The sequence below is a fragment of the Mustela putorius genome, unplaced genomic scaffold, assembly GCF_011764305.1.
Source record: "Mustela putorius furo isolate JIRA1106 unplaced genomic scaffold, ASM1176430v1.1 tig00000275_pilon_pilon_pilon, whole genome shotgun sequence".
Lineage (NCBI taxonomy): Eukaryota > Metazoa > Chordata > Mammalia > Carnivora > Mustelidae > Mustela > Mustela putorius.
The window spans coordinates 1,091,060-1,104,410 of NW_025421341.1; the positions used below are offsets into that span (position 1 = coordinate 1,091,060).

Genomic DNA, 13,351 nt, shown 5'->3' on the forward strand with positions numbered 1-13,351 from the left:
ACATAGACTTTTCTTCCCCTTCAGTTATTCTTTCTCTTTTAAGAAGATTTTGAAAGATTTTATCACAGATTATTTTATGAGTTAACTCAAAGGGCAACACAATTTCTCTTATTTTCAGCTTCTTCATTGACTATATCTTATGGTTTCCCTGTAATCTGCTTATGATATTAATAAAGTTAAACTGAAATTTCAATATAGGAATATTTACCTATTGTAACTTGGCATTTACTTTAGGTCCAGTTTGGTATAATAATTAACTTTATACTAGGAATGAGAAATGTACCAATTGGATGTCTGAGAAAGCAAAAAATAGTAGAGTTTAGACAATATATTTTAAAAAATAATTTTATCTATGCCTTTTACAAATTGTCCCAAGTAATTTCTAAGTATTTTACAAATACAAACTTTTAAACTTTTAGCATACATTTTATTATCCAGTATGCTATGAAATCTGAAATTTAAAAAAGGATCAAAGTAAGGGGACTAAGAGTACTTTCCATGATGAGCAGAGTAATGTATAGAATTGTCAAATCACTATATTGAACACCTGAAACTAATTCAACACTATATGGCTGCAATACGGGAATTAAAATAAAAAGAAATAAAAATAAAAGATTAAAGTGTACCCATGGCACCTTATCAAATGTAAATATAGATATTGGAAAGTGCTTGCTGTATTATAATCTCTATGTTTTTGCCAGAAAACTTTGTATCAAATTTTAGACTCATGGAAACCTGACTACATAGATCTGACACTTAAAGTGATTTTATTTATTTTTACAGAGAACTGTATGAATTCAAGAATGGATTTCACTACTCTTAAAAAATAGGTCTTTTTTTTCCATTAACTTGAATCATAAGTCATCTTTATCAGTCTTATTCCCTTTGAATTGGTGCTTTTATGTTCCCTAAGAACATTCTGAAGTACTTTCATTGCCTGGATTTGGTTCAAGGATCCTGGATATATAGAGATAAGCTACCACCTCAAATTCTCAAGTCAACATTAAAATTTCAATGACTTTTACTATTGTTGGGTGTTGTGCTCAATCTGAATTTTATCCCAAATCTGAAATGGCAATGCAACCTATCAAAACCAAAAATTGAATAGTAGCTTAGTACATGGTCTTAGTGGAGATCAGATTAATAAGGAAATCTCAGAATTACTTTCTAGGTGTTAAACTGCTTAGTAAAAGAGGTTATTTTGGAGTAATTAATAACTAAGCTTTAATTTCCAGACTACCATTAAGACTCTTAACAAAGTGGCATGTACGTACATAATTTTCCACCCCTCATTAATCTTATACATCTCTTTTCCACTTGTGAAAGTGAGGCAGGATATCATGTATTAATGTGTACAGGTAGCTATCTATTTAAAATACACTTGGGCTGGGGCGCCTGGGTGGCTCAGTGGGTTAAGCCGCTGCCTTCGGCTCAGGTCATGATCCCAGGGTCCTGGGATCGAGCCCCGCATCGGGCTCTCTGCTCAGCAGGGAGCCTGCTTCCTCCTCTCTCTCTGCCTGTCTCTCTGCCTGCTTGTGATTTCTGTCAAATAAATAAATAAAATCTTAAAAAAAAAAATACACTTGGGCTAATGTTGTGTACACCTTTAAGTATGCCACCTTTATTGCTTAATACTTAAACAATAAAAACTTAATAATAATTGGATTTTAATCAAAAATAATGACTGGGTCACAAAGAGATTGTCACCTTACCTTTAAATATAACTTATCATGCTCTATTTCTTCAAAAGATGATAAAGACATATTTATACACTCTTTTCTCATTGTCTCTTCCCTAGACAAGTTTCCTTAATTCTCTGATGGGTCCAACTGACCACTCAGATAACTTTTGCTTATTGATTTCTAACATAACAGTGCTGTGTTACCAAAAGATATTTCTCCTGGTCTAGTCCTTTGACTAAAGATTTTCACTAGTATTGATTGTCTCATGAAATAATTGTAACTTGGAAATTCCTTTTTAGCTGGGCTTCTAAATCAAATCAAATCTTATTAATTTTCTTAATTGTTTTACAACTCTCTCTGCAGGTAGGTTATGAGGAGATCCTGGGTTCAGCAGCTTTTTGATGTCCATCCTCATGCTTCTAAGTGATCACTTCCTGCATCCAACACCAACAACACAATTGTCAAAAAGACCTGCGTGTGCAAGTGAGAGTTCCCAAAGAAGATCTAAAGGGTATCTGGTCCTAATAAATGCTAATAGCAAGTGCTCTGTGAAAGGAAGTACCTTAATTAGAAAGTTGAATTTCAGGGCAACTGGGTGGTTCAGTCAGTTAAGCAACAGGGTTTGGCTCAGGTCATGATCTCAAGGATTTGGGATTGAGTCTCCACTGGGCTCTCTCTCAGCGGGAAGTCTGCTCCTTCCATCAGCCATTCCTCCCCCTGCTCGCTGTCTTTCTCACTCTCTCAAATAAATAAGTCACAAAAAAAAAAAAAAAGTTGAATTTTGTGGATCATTTCTCCAGAAAAAAAAAAATATTGAAATTAAAAGAAAAAAAATACACTTAATTTAGGAGGCTCATAGGTCCGGAGAAGGTGTGTTCAAGACTTCAAATGCTACTACGGTGTTCACCAAAATTTAAGGACTCTTCTTTGAAAACATCAAGAATTGGAAATTGTTTCTGCATTGTTAGAAGTCCCTGCTTGAATATATATACAACACTGTATATCATAATACATGTGTGTTTATGGTACATTATACATCTAACATGTATTATATATAATATATAAAATAATTTTAAAGGCTCTGAAAAATCCATCTAATTTTATTTATCCAAGCTTTTCTGAAAACTTTGTTTATCTGGGAATATTATTTCTGCACAAGACATCTTAGTATATGCTATAAGAATCCCAAGAACACAGGTAAGAGATTACTGTACTAATCACCTTGATACAGTAATCACCTTGTACAGATCACCTTGATAAATCCCAAAGTTTCCCTCTATGAATAAGTCATTTTTCAAAATTCAAATACAGTTTGGAGTATATTCCATAATTAATACATAATGGGCACTTTGAGCAACTTTATATTTATAAATATATAACATTTTGAGCAAAGAATATTAACTAAAATTGATTTGACTTGATAAGCCTGACTGAGTAGGACACGGTTTAATGCCTCATGCATCCTTCAAAGCTTGTCCTCACCTTCCTATTTCTAAAAATGAAAGTAAATATTCCGTGCAGTAAACTTCTGTTATGATCTACCAAACAAAAGCCTCTATAACTCTAAGATCTAAAGTGGCATGTGTACTTTTTAAAAGTTGCAGATTTCTCAAGGACTACGAAGCATTTTCTTAAGTTAATGCATTTATCTCTTACACAGTTTCAGTGACCCTCTCAAACATTTCAGGAAAACCATTCACATTGTGTGTTTTATTGTCCATAAGAACACCATTTAAGTCATGGGAAATAAACAGTTTCCAGTGAACAGACTGACTCTTCAGAAAGTTCAATTTCAAGTTCGTTATTTCATACTCAGAATTGTTTCCTCTAGAAGCAATGTTTCCTTTAGAAGCACTAGGTAGGGGATACAATACATCAAGTTCTCAACCAGGACACTTCATCACCTTTTATAAAATGATTTTCTACAGTAGGAGTTAAGCAATGATAATGATAAAGATAGCTTTTTAAAACATTTTCTCTTATGAATTGTGTAATTCATAAAAATTTAAAAATTTTTAAAATTTTCGCTTATGAATTGTGTGATCATCAAGTTACAATGTTCTGGGCAGGCGTTCTACTTGTTGCGGTAGAAAGTCTATTTCCTGGATTAATCTGAAAGAAATTCCCATTGATCAAACTCTAAACTATGTGCAGCAAACTAGACAATAAAAATATGTTGGCTTGAGTATAAAAATTACACCAAAAAGCTTTAAATTAGTTTTCCAAATATGTTCATGTAGTTATGAATATCTTAATGAGTGTTTCTGAATTTTTTGTGGTCTATATGCCCTCTGAAAAATCTATTGAAGTTTGTAGACTATTTTTCTGGGGAAATAAAAGTTGAAATTCCCCCAAATTACATTTAATTTAGGCAAGTTACAGGTGATGAAAATTGTATCCAAAGTCTCTAGTGTTAGCGTGATTTCACCACAATCAGGAGCTATTCTCTTAAAACATCAGAAATTAGAAATTGTTTCGGCACTGTTAGAAATTTCTGCCAGAATATCATTTTCTAATAAATGTCCATAACTATAACTACTGTTCCATATGAAAATCAAATAAAACCTATATTATTTTGGGTACAATTTGAAAGCTTAATGCTTAACACAGAGGGAGGAAACACTTGCTGGGATATCTAATAAAATCCAGTAGAGTTTCCAGATTAGCTGTTAAAAGACACAGAGGACACCAAGGAAGTTATGGGAAGGAACTTCTCTGGAAGAATGATGTATATTTTAATGTTGAGATTTGTCAAGATTGTCCTTCATTCCCTCTTCATAAGCCCTATCCACAGTATATGATGTGGGTCATTTGAACTCCGATGCATCTGGAAGCATATAAGGATTGAATTACTTAGTGCAGAAGAAAGTTTAGATGACTTTCTTATGGCCTACATGAGTCTTCAATGAAATACGCACGTTTGAGTCAGAACTGAGGACTGATGTTGCTGGTTTACCATTTGATACTTTGATCTCATAAGGAAAACAAAAGCTCCCAATTTACTGAAATCAGATTGATCTTTGTCTTCTTGTAAATTAGAAACCCCAAGTCCTTAAATCCATACTAAAATGACTGCCAAGACCCTGACAACAATGAAGTTAAATATTTTCTTATTAAAAGTATGTCAGTTTTTGAGCAATGCCCATTATCCCACACAGTGGTCCCATTAGTGAAATGGCACCATCATCATCTTCTACCCCAATGAGCTGATAATGTATCATTCTGTCAATTTATGTAGAAAGAGACCTCAGGAGTGATGATTCACATTTCTTTGCACATAAATATTATTCCCACAGAATTCCTTCCAGAGGATCTCCATTTATTTGGTTGCCTGCCTAGATACTGCTTAATTTCATGCACAAAAAGAAATAAAAACAGAACACTTGTTTTTTCTAATTATTTTCACAGATGAAAGCAATAGTCTCTTAATCCATGGAGATAAATTTTAAAATAGTCATTTCTGTTAGGATAACCAAGTTAACTCTTTAGACTCAGATTTTTTTAAATGCTTTAGTTATGTAATTTATCATAAAAATGTTCAGTATTCTGGTTTAAATTAATTTGGAATACATATCACACACATCGATGAATTTATTTATAGACCACCTGACATGACTAAATTGTTCTCTTTTGCAGCTCTTTGCCTATTTATTTATAAGGTATGTAAAAATAAATGCAACTATAGCACATAAATATTCATAGATTCTATGTATCTGAATATTTATATAGCACCTGCCAACTACTTTGACAGGCATGATAGGTTAGAATGCATATTACAAGTGTTGGGGGGGGTGTTTGTTTGGCATTAGGTTTCAGGTCACTTCTAAAACAAATGCAGTGCAAGTTCATACAGCACTCACAAGCAAAAGACTATGTTGCTTAGAAATGGACAAACCATGGTAGGTTTAATTGTGCTATCACCTTTACAAATATTCGGTTAAAATCATCTCTTTATGGTGAAATGTTGGTACTCATTTTAATCTTCATTGTTTTGTAGGTTCCTTTCCTGAAAAAAATGTTCTGGAATCCCACCCATGTGAAGAGATGAGATGTCCCTTTCAATAAGAATATAGGATATGAGACTTCATTTTCATAATAAAATTCCAACATAACCACCTTTTAAAATATATATATATTTTTTAGAGAGAGGGGTAGAGGGAAAGAGAGACAGAAAATCTTAAACAGGCTCCATACCCAGAGCAGAGCACAACACAACACGGGGCTTGATTCATGACCCTGAGAGCATGACCTCAGCTGAAATCAAGAGTTGGGTGTTTAACCGATGAGCCGTCTAGGGGCCCCCAATATAACCACCTTTTTATTTCGTCTCCAAAACACCCAGAACTACCTTAATGAGCTGTCTTAGTCTTGTGTTGAATCTTATTACATAATGAAATCTTACTGGTTTATCACGGGAAAAACCTGGATAGAGAAAAATGTAGAGAAGTTAACACAAGATCCATGATATTTATACAATGCTTTACTTAAACCTAAGAATTTAATCTCAAGATCCTTGCTAAATTCCATTATCAGAAGACTATGTATTTTGAGCATATAATACTTGCCTTTTGCATTTGCATGAATGGATTTTAGTGTGAGGTCTTCAACATCTACCAAAAGTCCCCACCTGTCCTTTCCACTCCCAGACCCTTAAACAGTAGTGCTCGGCAAACTTCTGCTCAGGGACTTTCTCTAGAACATGAATTAGGAGTATATGCTCTAATGCTTAATTGGCTTAATTTAACTTTCAGGTCTGACATTTTTTAGCAATGGGAACCTGGGAAACACTAAGTTTCTCTGCCAGATTGCATAATAGTAGTACCCATCTCGCATACATTGTCATGAGTTATCAAAGGACTCTAAATGAAACATTTAGATCTGTGGTTCAAAAAGGTAAACTACCCCCCAATTTTGGAATCAATGTGTAAACGCTGCCCTTCTCACTCAGACGCATCCTCTCCTTTGGCTGAAATTCACATCTACAGTCTGATGACCACATAGTTCTTGCACATTAGTTCTCCTGACTAACTAGACATTAGTGTTACCTAATTGTTCTTTGACAAAGACCTCTCCCCAACTTGAAGACAACTTGAAACTTGGTTCCTTCCAGCCTAGTCACTGGATTCTGCTCTCTGATATTTTGTCTCATTTTATGTGTTAGGCGCAGATAGTAGCCCTGATCTAGCAACAGTCTAACATTGTCCTTTTTCCTAAGCCCACTTTAAAGAACACAGCTCAGGTTGCATATCCATTTTTTTTTTTTTCCACTCATCTACCATGCCCTCAAGATCTCATTTTCTCCTAAATAGTTCTCTATTTTGTCTTTTAAGATCTAACTCTCTTTGAGAAGGAAAATTCTCCCTTTCTCTAGCTAATGATTACTTCTGATATTTAAGAGTGCAGCATTTTCTCCCTAAGAAGCTTTAGTTCTTCTTTGATTTTTCTGAATAAATGTAATACCCAGAGACCGAATATTAAAGGCAAAGGGCTGTGTAATGTCTTTCTCTCCTTTTGGATTTGCAGTAATTTAAGAATTTCATTGTTTCATTTTTCTACCAAAGTTCGTGAAAATGGAATACACTTTTAAAAAGAATATAGGCCTTTATTTCTTTTTAAAAATTAACCACTCCTCTATGCATGAAGCTCTGACATAAAAACTAATGATGATGGCTTCTGAAAGTAACAAATCCAGAGCCAACTTATTACCATATGGTTAAGATTACTCTAATTGACCAAAATAACTTTAAAACACTAACAGGAAAAGAATTTTACTGCTAATCTAGCACAACTAGTCTTGTGTTGAACTAACATTTTAATTCCAGAATATTCTTATCCTTCCATAGCTTATGTGGAACTCAGCTATTTTTGACCTTTAAAGATGTAGCTTGCAGAACTGGCTGAACATATCAGTGAAAACAGGAAATATTGTTATTAAGTATCTTCCATTTCATATTGTTTCACTGGATCCACATATCTCTCTTAGGGTTTTTCCCCTTGTTTCTCTCTCATCTGAAATTCCAGGAAAAAGCACATGGCTTATGGTCTACTGCTGCAGCAAACACAGTGAGGCTCCCACGACCTGTTTACCAAGGTTTCCATGGCAGCCATTTGTTTGTTCCCCCAAGCCTATTATTTGCTAATTTCTCTGTAGCCAGTGATTGCTAAAGCTAACACAAGGCATAATGACATGCCAAAGGAAAAAAAAAATTGATATGGTCATATTTACTAAAGCTTAAGGCTTAAAATCACTGATGGCCTTTAAATGGGCAACATTCACTTAAAGACAAACACACAGATGTGAGACTATTAACATTCCTGCCACACTGTCTGTGTCTTCAAGACCTCTGGTCACATTAGGTGATTTGCAGCTCCTAGGGCACAGCGCATCCTGTCCCCACATATCTGTTTGGCCAACCTTTACTCATCCTCAGGTCTTAGCTCAAAAATTTCTTCCAGATATTTTTCTTGACTTTCCTCCATGGATATTGCCTGTGCTTACTTGTATTATATTTCTCCTAGCATGACATTTAGGATATTTTTATTTGGGGGGTTTTTGGTTTTTTGTGTCTTTATATTAAAAACCGTACAAGCTTCTTGGGGTGCCTGAGTGGCTCAGTCCGTTACGTGCCTGGCTTGTCATTTCGGCTCAAGTCATGATCCCGTGAGTCATGGGATGGGGCCCACGTCACTCAGGCTCCACACGGTGGGCAGTCTTCTGGAGACTCTCTCTTTCTCCCTATGTTCCTCTCCTGGCTCCCACTGTCTCCCTCTCTCTCTCTCTCTCAAATAAATAAATACATCTTTAAAAAAATTTTTAAATAAATAAAATCACACAAGCTTCTGAAAAGGAGGCAATGGTGACCCACATGGACCATTAGATGAAGAAAGCAAGTCTGGACCCACAGTGAGGATTAGGTAAATAAAATTCTCTACCGCATGAGAACACTCTACTTTCCTGCTGCATGGCAGAATTCTCGTAGGGACACAATGGGTAATTTTAATTGAATGAGTGAGTACAGAAAAATGCCCTAAAAGCCTTATTTTCCATTTCACTTTGATATTGTTAAATATGTTGCCTATATGTTGACCTGTATTTATAGCATTTTTTCCAGTTTTGACTTGAGGAATATATAGAATATCCTTCAGAAAGTAGTGACATATTAATTATGTGGTTTTTTTTTAACTTATTAGCCCCAAATCTAAGATCTGCTTAGTTTCTTAACCCTTCCAGATTTTGCTTAATCTCACAGCGATAGATGGAAAGAAAATGGTGGTGAGCTTTTCCCTGACTTGACACACGCCACTGAATGATAGTCTTTTGCAGTCCCTTCATTGAGTGGAAGAATCTGTTTCCTCACCCATTACAACGGAACTGTCCTTGTGGCTTGCTTTGACCCACAGATGTCATGGGAATGGCTGTGTCGGTTTCAAGCCTGCACTGCACAAGTCCTCACATGCGTTTACTCACACCTTTGAACCTCTGCCAAGTGGCCAAATGAACAATTTTGAGTTAGCCTTTGAGATGATAGATACATATATACATGGTCAAGACATTTTTGTCGATAGCCTGAAAATATCCAGATATGTGAGGGAGACAACCCGCCATGTGAGGCATGAATGAGTCTAGCCAAGATCAACTAACTATGGTTCAGACCCACAGATTTAGCTCGTGGCCCAAACTCTCATGAACCCTAACAACTGTTGTTTTGACATGATTTGTTAAGCAGTGATTGGTTCTGAGTAAGTCCTACCTTAATGATCCCATTTTATAATAGCAATTTCTCTTCTCAGCATCCCTTTCCTTTTCCCATATTTCTATGGATATGTTCAGGAGTCTATATTCACATTCATTTTACATAGTTTTTTCCTACTCCCAAATTGTAATTGAATCTCCATGTGGACAGGACCTTATTTTGCTTTGTTTTTTTGCTGTCTCTCCAACACTTAAAAAAATGTCTTGCACAAAATGGACATGTAGTGAGTATTCACTTAATTAATCCATTAATTAATCTTGGCAGTTTCACTTATTTTTATACATGGAATATTTGCTTCTTTTACCCAACTAAAATTTATGCCCCTCCCTTATCCTTCATTTGATCAATTCTGTTGCAGCTTGAAGATTTATTGTCATCCACTATATTAATTATATTAAACAGAATAAAATAAATGGATGCATGAGTAGCTTACATGAGTCACTGCAAGAATGCATGAAACCCTGTTATAATGAACAAAATTATAACTATCCCTAGTGAACTGCAGGCATAGCACCTAAGAAAAATAAAATCCCTGGTTTTTTCTCAACATTTTCTTTAAAATGCTAATAAACATTCTAAGAGTCTTACATAGTATAGCAACCTACTTGTTTTCAATGAATTTCTGCCTATATGATTCCATCATCTCTAAAAAATAGAGAAATGACTTGCTGTTTCTAGCAAGACAGGAATGGTTACTTCTGCCCTATATCTCATCCCCGTCAGATAAGTAAGCATGAAGATTTAGGAAAGGCACATGTGGTTTGTTGATGGACATAAACTAGCCACATGGTGAATCAGTTCTAGAAATCAATTGTTGAATGTTCCAAGTAGATCACTTTCATATTGTATTACATATCCAAGAACTGGAAATTATTTTCTAATATAAATTGACTACAAACAACCTAAAATTTCACACAATTTAATAAAAAATCTATTAAATGAGAAAATCCACACAAAATAAGCTTAGAGTTTAAAAGATAAAAGATGTTATTGAAATTCCAACTGTATTACTTTTGTTATTCTATACAGAGTTTATTTGAATATTAAAAAGGTGTTTCAAAAGGAAAATATTCTGAAATCTCTTTTTCTTAAAAGTTAAGCATGTAAAAATTCTGCTTAACAACCTTAGAAGAGTTGTAAAAAATAGAGAACATCTCAGAGTTCATGATACTAAAGCAAAGCATAATTTTTCAAGTCATAGTAATTATGCTGGCTATCACCCCATTACTGATATAATGTGAAGCTAATAAGCCAAGTAATTAGTATGCTCTAGGTCAGAATTTTCACCTCAGTAACTGAAGGGTAAATGAAGACAAAGCAGTATAATATCGAACATACAAGCAAAGGAGTAGTGACATGTTATAATGAAAATCTGAATGGTCACTTAAGAAATAGTTTGTTTTTGTTTGCTTATTGAAGAAAAATAGAAACGGGTTTTTAAGCTTAATAAAAGTTAAGACATATACTTGTGTTGCTAATGACTTATTAAATACATAAACTTAAATGTTAATATGTGTTGAACATGTGCACAAATCATGCATTAGATTACTTATGCTCAATTTAATTGGCCATTGTAGTTTCATAATTATAATGAAAGTCAATATTTATTTGTTGTCTTGAGGGAGAAAAATAAACAACCTTGTACCGAAGATCTGGTGCCCTCATAAAGAAGAAGAGGAAAAAAATGAAAAGGTAACCAGATGTTGAGCGTTTTTCTATTGTCCAGTAACTGGGACTAACACAATGGATTTTTCTGAGGATAAAAAAGGGAAAATTATTCCTCAATTCTGTGTTCAGAGAGATACTAAAGATGACAACCTCCACTCCATGAGACTTAAAAGCTACAAAACTGGCACTAAATTCACCAGCATCGCTCCCCTTCCATGCCAGAAAGAAGGGTGACTCTTCAGAGTAGTATGACATTCTGGAGAGATGATTGTCCCTACCCTCAAGAGTGGAGGAATTGTTGCCATTGTCCTCAGGTCGAGTTTTGTACAATAAAAGGATGTTTATTAGGAAGCACTACTGAGACCAACGCGTGCGGAAGTAAGGGCAAGGAATTAAGAATGGGTAGAGGGAGAAGTTGAGTTGCGGTGCAAGGCAATTGCAACGAAGGACCCAATCAACCATACAGAAAGCTTTTAAGTCTGATGGACCTTCAGAGCTGACCTAAGTTGAAAGGTCACACTGTTACACCTGCACAGTGTGAAGTTACTGCACGTGGAGGAGGCACAACTTTGGGAAGAGCATTTAATCAGGAGATTCCTAAGAAGGCTGAGAACTGACGGCCATTTTCCAGCAACATCCCCAGCAACTATAGGAAGGAATAAGCTCTTCATTTCTGAGGGTGAGCTGGGTAGCCTACTGCAGCATCCATTTTACTAACTCTTTAAATCTTGGCAAGACACGCAATTGAAAACTTCCACATAGAAAAAGGGCAGGATGGTGACCACGGATCCCAGCACTTCGTGCGGCCTGGACGTGATAAAAACGATGAGTCTGAGAAAGAACTGAGTGAAGAAAGGAGATGAGATCAGGAACTTCCACCTTCTTCAAACAACGTTCCTGTGGGTGTGTGAAGCTGTACAAAGCTGTTGTGTGCAGGCTGAGAGGTACGGGTCAGAGGAAAGCACTGCTGGGTAGCACAAGAGAAAGTCAATTTCTAGGGATTTGTACAAGAACGAGACATTTTTTGCCCACATCGAGCCCATAGATGTGGGTTAACCAAGAAGGGATTTAATCTGTCTCAATTAAATGAGTAGACATTATCTTTCTCTGTGCTTTCTCCCTGTCCCATGACCAGAGGAGGAAGGCCAAGAGCATCTGGGGAAAGGCAGTATGAAGAAAATGTCACCGTAACCTCACAACTCCAAACCACCACAGCCACACACACACACCACTCCTCCAAACCACTCCACAAAGCCTCCAGACCACCACAGCCACGGTGTCTCCTAGGTGACACTAAAAGGGAGGAGGTATGAGCAATCCGAAGTATTGGAGATTTAAGATCTTTGGGGTAACAGTGGACTCTTCAGGGGTTGCAGCCAATAAATAAAAACCTCCATCTATTGCTCTCTAGAGCAGACAATTCTGTTATGTCTCATGAGACCCCTCATAATGACCTACAGGAACTCAGCACCAGTTGTCCTCAACGTGGCCAACTGAATACAACCTCTTGGTATTACCTTTCTCTCCTTTCTTGTTTCACTCTCCTTCCTCTTCCTCGAATCTATGTCCTGCTATAATATGTCTAAACCTTTGTCTCAGGTTGCACTTTCCTAGCTAATATATGCAAAAGTGTACTTTTCTTTGTTTTTATGTTAAAAAGGAATCTTTTTGTTCCCAGTTTTATAGAAACCAAACATTCTATTAACAATACAAATTATAGCAGGAACACATTTGATAGTTAGGAGATATTTTTGTCTCCAGTGCTTTCAGCATTTTTATTGAAGAAATTGAGATATTTCCTCTCAGGGATCTTTGTACTGGAAGTATAATTTTCTTTCTCCCTAAATTTGATCAAGGATACCTGATTGCATATGTATTCCTCCCATATCATAGATCTTTGTAAGCTTTATATTGTGGTTTTAGAAATTTGATAGGCTTAGAAATATTTCTACTTAAACTCTCTAGCACCAGAAAACTATAAAAATAATATATTGCAACCTTGGGTTGGATTTGTTTTAAATAATCACAGAGACTATCCTGGGTTCTCTTTTTGAGAAACTACAGTTGTAGGACTATCAAAGTCACTCTGAAATATTCATGTTATAACTTATATATAATATCAGACCTTCCAATAACACACACTTTCCCTTGCACTTTATGGTTTCTGCAATTTTTTTCTCTCAGTAAAATGAATACACCTTGGACATTTATATAAATCATCAGTAGAGAAATGTTTGTACCTGTCAA

At 35.6% G+C, this 13,351-nt stretch overlaps 1 long non-coding RNA gene across 1 annotated transcript in view; it reads left to right on the forward strand.

Moving 5' to 3' along the window:
• The window catches only part of LOC101690494, a 30,463-nt gene extending 28,029 nt beyond the window's left edge, over positions 1–2,434 (forward strand). The window contains exon 3 of the long non-coding RNA XR_006606383.1: positions 2,046–2,434. This is a non-coding gene — a long non-coding RNA (uncharacterized LOC101690494). The remainder of the gene's footprint in view (positions 1–2,045) is intronic.
• Positions 2,435–13,351: the final 10,917 nt, after the last annotated feature.